Genomic DNA, 7,537 nt, shown 5'->3' with positions numbered 1-7,537 from the left:
AATCATAAAATCAAGTCATTATTCATGGCATTCATCATTCATCTATCTCATTTATGAATAGTGTGATCAATAATGCAACATTCGCATACATACATGTATTATAATGAAGCAAGAACAAATATATATCACACAATCATGAAATCAGAACCATCACCTTCCTCGAAACAATCTTGGAACCCTTAAGGAACTTGATTATTCCATTTTCCAGATTCTTTGCACTTGTTCTTGGTCTACAAACAATTATAATGATATGAAAATCAATACACAATAATGAATTATGTGGATTACCAACAATCCTATGAACCCTAGATTATACCCATGATCCCCATACACAGATTAGGGCATTCGTCACCATAATTTCCAGATAAAAACCCTTCCCCATCAATAATTACCCATTAGATTATGTTCTACAGATTGAAAAATGGATTCAGGGAGTTAAAACCTTACCTTTAGCCTCAAGAGTGGTGAAGAACTGTCAAGAAAACCCCTGACTTCGTTCCTTGGCTCTCAAGTTTGAAAAATGAAGAATAAAGACATTTTGGGGTTTATTTTTTACTTACATCGCGACTGTCCAGCTATGGCAACCCCAAGCTCGCCCAGTAGCTCCGCCCTGGCGGGAATAATTCCGCCACAGCGACTTGTACGGAACCAGTGAATCGATTTGAGAATTTCAAACACCCATTTCACAACACAACTTTAACCAACGACATTCAGAGACTACCCGTTCACGCTAAGATCAATTCCGGGAGTTCTACTCGCCCGAATCAAATTTCGTAAAGTCGTACGGGTTACTTAACGACTTATCTATCTACTCATGTCATCAAATTCATAATTAGATAACCCATTTTTTACCAGATTTTCCTAGACGTTAATGACTCCGATTTCATCCAAAACTGGACTAGGTTGGAAAATCTCAAATTACTACGAAAAGGTTTTCCGACCCAAAAATTTTCCCCATTGGATTTTCTATTGCGATGAAACCCGATCGTTACAGCTACTTACGAAGGTTGCTACGGGACGAAATAGTCATGATAACAGCAACATTATTGTAATGGATTTTACGAGAAATCAGGACGGAGTAGAAAGTCTATAGTATAAACATATAAGATTTTGACTTTTGATGACTTATAATTGTTAGATTTAGTACCCTTTTTCTTGTAAACTCTATAAACATCTTTTTTTAAACCAAATTTTTAAATATTAATGTTTGACTTTTGTTGACTTTAAATTGACTAGCTATAATTTTTGGTATCGTATGGTTGGTTGGTGAAATAACATAGACATTGACAACATTTTTTGTTGAAATTTTCATAAGAAATATGAATGAACAATGAAGAACAAATCATATTGGAATCTTTGAAAAATGTAGCTCATCATTTAACCTAAATAATATTTTCAATGTGACTCCTCACATGTAGGCTTGATTAGTTTTACGTGGATCAAATATTTGATTTGGTTATTTTTTTATAATGTGTGACAGTAAGATTTGTTCACAAGACTTCTATATATTTTGATACTATATTAAAGTGTATTATTATGTTATTTAAAAGATTAAATTATTAGTAAAAGCATACATTAGTTACGTAATTATATTTTTGACTTCTCTCATATTCGATTGTTTATAAATTCTAGGGGTGACAATTGGGTGGATTGGGTCAAATTTAGATTGGTCATAATAGGTTAAGATAACAATCGAGTCATGACCCAACCCAACCCAAATATTCTTGGGTCAAAATTAATAGGTTATATTACAGGTCAAGACCCAACCCATCCCAATTTTAACTAAGCTTAATTATTTTATTTTTTCATTTAATCCCTTTTAGTACCTAATAAATTTATTATTTTTTCTATTATGTCTATAAAGAACCTATCAAATTGAAAAAAATTAAGAATATTCCGAGAAGATGTTTCATAAAGAGATTCGGATTAGTATCAACCCAATTTTTAATGCGTTAAAATGGGTTGAGCTAATTAGTTAGCGGGTCAATAACCCGCTGAAACATAAATGGGTTGGATATATTGAGTTTGATTTTTCCTCCCCTGATAAATTCTACTAAAATGACATAATTTTGTTCTATTCTCATTCTCTTTACTTTATCTATCTTTCTTTTGCAATTTGCACAGTATTTTATTTTTTTAATAATTTGTACGTTAATTTACTTATTTCATCAACAACATCCTTTAAAAAATATTTGAGGAGGGAACGTAGCAAAATACAAATTTTAAAAAATGACATAAACAACGAAAAATGAGCTCAAAATATCTTTTGCCAACTACAAATGGCAATATCCTACTCCAACATAAGTGATCATGAACTAGATTATTGGGCGATTCCAATTAGCCGGGGCTTTAATTAATTCTTCGGACATTACATGAAAAAAAAAATTAAAATAAACTAGACTATCTGATATATCAACATGGATTGTGGTGTATTGGTGGAACGGATCTACCCTTAACTAGAGGTCTCAGATTTGAGTCCTCGGTATGGGAAAAATCTTGTTATCGGGTGGGGAACCCAAAAACAACTAGATTATCTTGGATAAACTTTAGTGGGATTTGGATCCTCTCATTCACACTTTCACTCCATTTTATTAAGTACACATTTGAGTAATTTCCATAGATAGACACCCATGTTTGGGAAAATACAATATCACTTATGTTTGTTTGAAGAAGACCCGTCCAATGTGAATACAAGGGTTACGCAAAAGGCACAAGCAGAGTTTAAAAAGTATCTACATTATGAAGAGGAGTATTGGAAATAAAAAAAAGCAGACTTTAATTTGATTGAAAAAGGAGACAAAAATACTATATTCTTTCACAGTCTAGTAAAGGGAAGAAGAAAGAGATTGATGCTGACAAAAATACCTAATGACCAAGGTGAGCTCATAGAGGTTAAAGAACATATTTCTGATAAAGCTGTAAAGTTTTATTAGAACGAATTTAATAAATACATGGATGCTACTAAGTTTTATCTCCTTAGGCACATTCCACAGATACTTTTAGTTTAGGATAATGCATCTCTCAACATTATGCCGATAGAGGAAGTGGTAAAAATGTTTTATTTAAGCTTAGTAGGGACAGTGCAGGTGGACATGATGGTTTCACAAGTCTTTTTTATCAGAATTGTTGGGACATAGTGGGTGATGACTTATGAAAGTTGGTTACCTCTTTCTTTGAAGGGAATACACTTCCCAATTTCATCACACATACTAACCTTGTGTTTTTACCTAAAAAGAATAACATTCAATCTTTTAAGATGTAAGACCTATCAGTTTGAGTAACTTTGCTAATAAGGTTATTTCTAGGGTAATGCATGAAAATTGTAGATGGTGCTTCAAAGACTAATATCATCCAATCAATCAGGTTTTTAAAAGGAAGGAACATTATTAAAAAAAATTTACTCACTCAAGAGATTGCTTCAGATATCACTAAATGGATAAGACCAGCTAATATCATTATCAAAAGCTTATGATAGAGTTTCTTGGTTCTATTTGATGAAAGTCGTAAGAAAAATAGAATTTTCAGAGGTTTTTGTTGATACATTTGTAGGATCATAGCTAATAATTGGTAGTATGTGTTTATGAATGGATAGGCACAAGGCTTTTTTCACTCTACTAGAGGGGTAACAAGCAGGGAGACCCTTTATCTCCTGCACTATTTATTCATAGTGCTGAAGTTCAGTCAAGGGCTTTGAATTCTATATTTGATGATGGAAACTATGTGGGATATGGTATTCCTAAATGGAGTTAAAATCTTAACCATCTTGCTTATGTAGATGACACAATTACTTTGCAGATGCACATCAAAAAGTTCCTTAAAAGAATCATGAAGGTGCTAGGTAGATATGAATCTCAATCTAGACAATTAATCAACAAAGGAAAGAGTGATTGGGACATGCATCAGAACACCAACGCTCAACTAGGAGGTTTAGTTAATAGATGTACATGTATCTCAGGAGGTCAATTCTCAATTACTTAACTAGGGTGTCCCATAATTCATGCTAATAAGAGAAAGAGTGATTGTAATGATTTACTTAAGAGGGTGAAGGAGAAGCTTCAAACATGAAAAGGGAAGATTTTTCCTAGTTTGGAGAATCTGGTGTAATAAAACATTCGTCGCTATTTTATTTTCTAAATGGGACAACAATGTAAGTACAAATTGCTTGTGTTGTATAGTACCTTCCCCTGAAACCGTACAACACTCTCTCTTAATAGGTGAAATAGCAATAGAGGTTTGGTATTATTTTGCAAATGTTTCTGGTCTACATGGTCCTTGGATTTTCAAATAAAACAAACGGTACCAAAGTGGAGAAATGCTCCTGATAATGAGAACTTTAAGAGTATTATGAATGTAGTCCCTATACTTTTGGGGCTTTGGCTTTGGTTTGGACCTGTACTAGTCTGAGAAGTGAGAGCACTAGGTTGGAAGATGTTGGTTCGAGAGGACCTGAAAAAATGCTAGTAAGAAGGAGGCTAGTTTTCTATAATTATTTTATGGTCTTTATGAAACAGAGGAAATATCATTTCACATGGAGGTATTTATCCAGTTAAGAAGATTATCCGTGGGATAAATGAGAATATTCGTAAGTTCACCAGTGTCAAATTTCCTTTCTTCCTAGACCTACCAATGAATTGGCCGTCAATTGTAGAGGTTCTATGAAGTTGGGAACCAAGGTGTAGATACAAGATTGTGATATGGATACATCCTCTTGATGGATGGTATAAATAAAATATTGATGGTGATTGAAACGGTAATGTTTGTCGTAGTTCTACTTCCTTTTGTTTAAGAAATTGTTCAAGAGTTATTGTAGTGGTGAAAGGGAGAAGACTTCAAATTTCTACCAATCATTTTGCAAAAGCAGTAGCAATAAAGAAAGGCATTCAACTCAATCTTGACAGAAACCTTTTGCCTTTTATAGTGGAGACAAATTCATTCACTATGATACATATATTTGAGGAAAGGTGGGAGGTACCTTGGAGTGTTGCTATGGATGCAGAAGCTATAAAAAGAATGAGGGAAGATGTCCCTATTTAGTTGAAACACACTCTAAGGGAAGGCAACATTGTGGCTGATTGTTTTGCTAACATGATTGTTGCTTTTACAAGTACTTATATAGTGGAAAAATTACAGGATCTTCCAATGAAATCAAAGAAATTGATCAATATGGATAAAATAAGTATGCCTCACTTAAGCCTGGTTCATCTGGGAAACTGATTTGGGTAGATGTTATTCTTCTTAATCATCTTGTTGTAGCCTAATCAAACATGGGATGTTTTCATACAATACCGTAATGTCTCAAGTGATTTCATAAAGTCTATTTCATGGCACTCGATGAGAGTACTTTTGGGTGCACAATGGTAATAGACTAATCCGTAGACAATGGGTTAGTTAATTTACTCTATTTTATTTGTTTCTTTCTGATTACAATTTTCCATTAGTTTTTGAGGTAGCTGAGTACTATTCAATCACAGAACAAGATTCTAATTTCTTCATTTGATGTGTGGTACTAATCTTTGAGGTTCATTCTGTCATAGGAGAAACCAGAAGCAAATTCAGTGCTTCTTAGTGACTAGTTGCTAGCTAAATTTCAGGAGTAAGCCAGTAGGAATTTTACATTGAATCTAGAACCGTGGGTTTTCTTTTGATGTGTGGCATAAGCCTCTTTAAGGCTCGTCGTATCAAAGATTAACAATAGGGAAAGATTTACTGTCATTTGCATCCTAGTTTAGGGGTAAACTTGCAATAATCTGTGAAGTCTTTGGAATTCATTCTAGTTATGCAAGTTTATTCAAAGAATTCATTTTTACTTCTTTAATAGAGCTTTTAATACTAGAGGAGATATACAAGTCTATGCAGATAAATAGATTTTCCAACTTCTACATAGCTATATGTATCTGGTGAACTCTTTAAATTCTTTCGAGTTATTCAAGTTTATTCAAGAATCAACTAATCCTACTTTAAACTAGCTTTCTAAAGAAGAGGATTTATATAAGTTGATGAAGAGAATCAGATTGTTCTGCTTCAATAGAGATTTGTATTTGAGATATTATAGTTCAAGGAAGGAAGTTTACCTCATCAGCTCGTCTCCCTTAGTTTCCAAAGCAGGAACTTGAAGCTCTCCAGATCTGACTTATTTAGCTCAGGAAGAGTTGAAGGTTAGAGTTTCTTTAGAGAAGAGCTGGTAGCAACTGAAGAAATGCAATATTCAGGAGTTGATTCTCCGGTGGCTAGTACTCAGAACTCATTGATGCTTACTGTGACCAACGACACTAACCTACGATACGAGTGTCTACGATCATCAATAATATAGTAACCCAACTAAAGGTTGGGGTCGTGTCCCAAGGGAGTGGTTTTGAGAATTGATAGAAAAATAAAATTTAGTTCTAACTAGTCCTAGCTAAAGATATAAACAATTAAAAACATAATAAATCAAAATGGGGGTGACACAAAAGAGTCAAATATTGATTCGGGGGTTTTGTCAAAAGGATTAAAAACAACAAAAATAACAATAAAATCAAGTATGTGGAAGAGTTCTTGGGGTGTGACCGCAATACAAGTTGAGATAAATCGTTGGATACATTCTTTCGATAGGAATTTTGCAAGATAATAGTGACTAGGCTAAGCTTTCAATGGAAATAAGTTCCCTCTCGAGTAACTTACCCCGTTTCAAATGTGTTACTTTTGGACATCCATTTGCCGCATGAAGGCCAATCTACACCTTACCCCACTCACTCTCTCAAACTGAGGGTTAGGATATGGGACTAGGGCTCACCCTCTCGGGCTGAAACTCATGTCGACCCACTCCTTAGGCGATCAGTCTAGTGGTCATGGTTTCGCGACATCCCTCTCAGGCAAGCCGAAATCAAATGGGTGGTTTTGTATTTGCAACTACATACCCATTAAATTAAACCACAACCACTAGGTGAAAACACCATTAAAATACATCTATCCTATCAGCAAGCAAAACCCAACAACAATATCAACACATATTTGCTAAATCACACCCCCAAGAATGGAGGTGTTTAGCCACACATCAAGAACTAACAAAATACACCTAAAATGATACTAAAATCAAATTGGTATAAGAAATTAAACCTTGATTTAAGCAAAGGAAGAAATATGGCAAAGACCCATTACCAACTTGGGGAAGATGAAACCCTTCTTTATTCAAGTCTCCCACGAAACCCTCTCCAAACTTGAGAGAAAATATCCAAAAAGTATTATTTTATTCTAAAAATTAAAATTAATGTTCAACTCTTTAAAAATTAATAACAATCTTAGTATTTATAGACTTCAGTAAATAGTGTTGGCGAATCTTTCGATGAGGTTAGTCGGAATCGCCGATTAATTCGGCGATTTGCCCTTTAATGTAGTCGTCGCCGTCTTGCAGTAGCCTTCAGTGTCATCGTGCTCTGTTTCATTGGGCAGTATAGTACTGCTTCATGGAACTATTCGGTGAAGCGTCGACTGCTCCTTTCATCAGCTTTTTTATCCTTCTCCATTAGGGCTTCGCGTATTGGAACAAAGGGCGGAGTGT

This window comes from Solanum tuberosum, unplaced genomic scaffold, assembly GCF_000226075.1.
Source record: "Solanum tuberosum cultivar DM 1-3 516 R44 unplaced genomic scaffold, SolTub_3.0 scf00002, whole genome shotgun sequence".
In the NCBI taxonomy this organism is placed as follows: Eukaryota; Viridiplantae; Streptophyta; class Magnoliopsida; order Solanales; family Solanaceae; genus Solanum; species Solanum tuberosum.
This window is presented reverse-complemented; position numbering follows the sequence as displayed.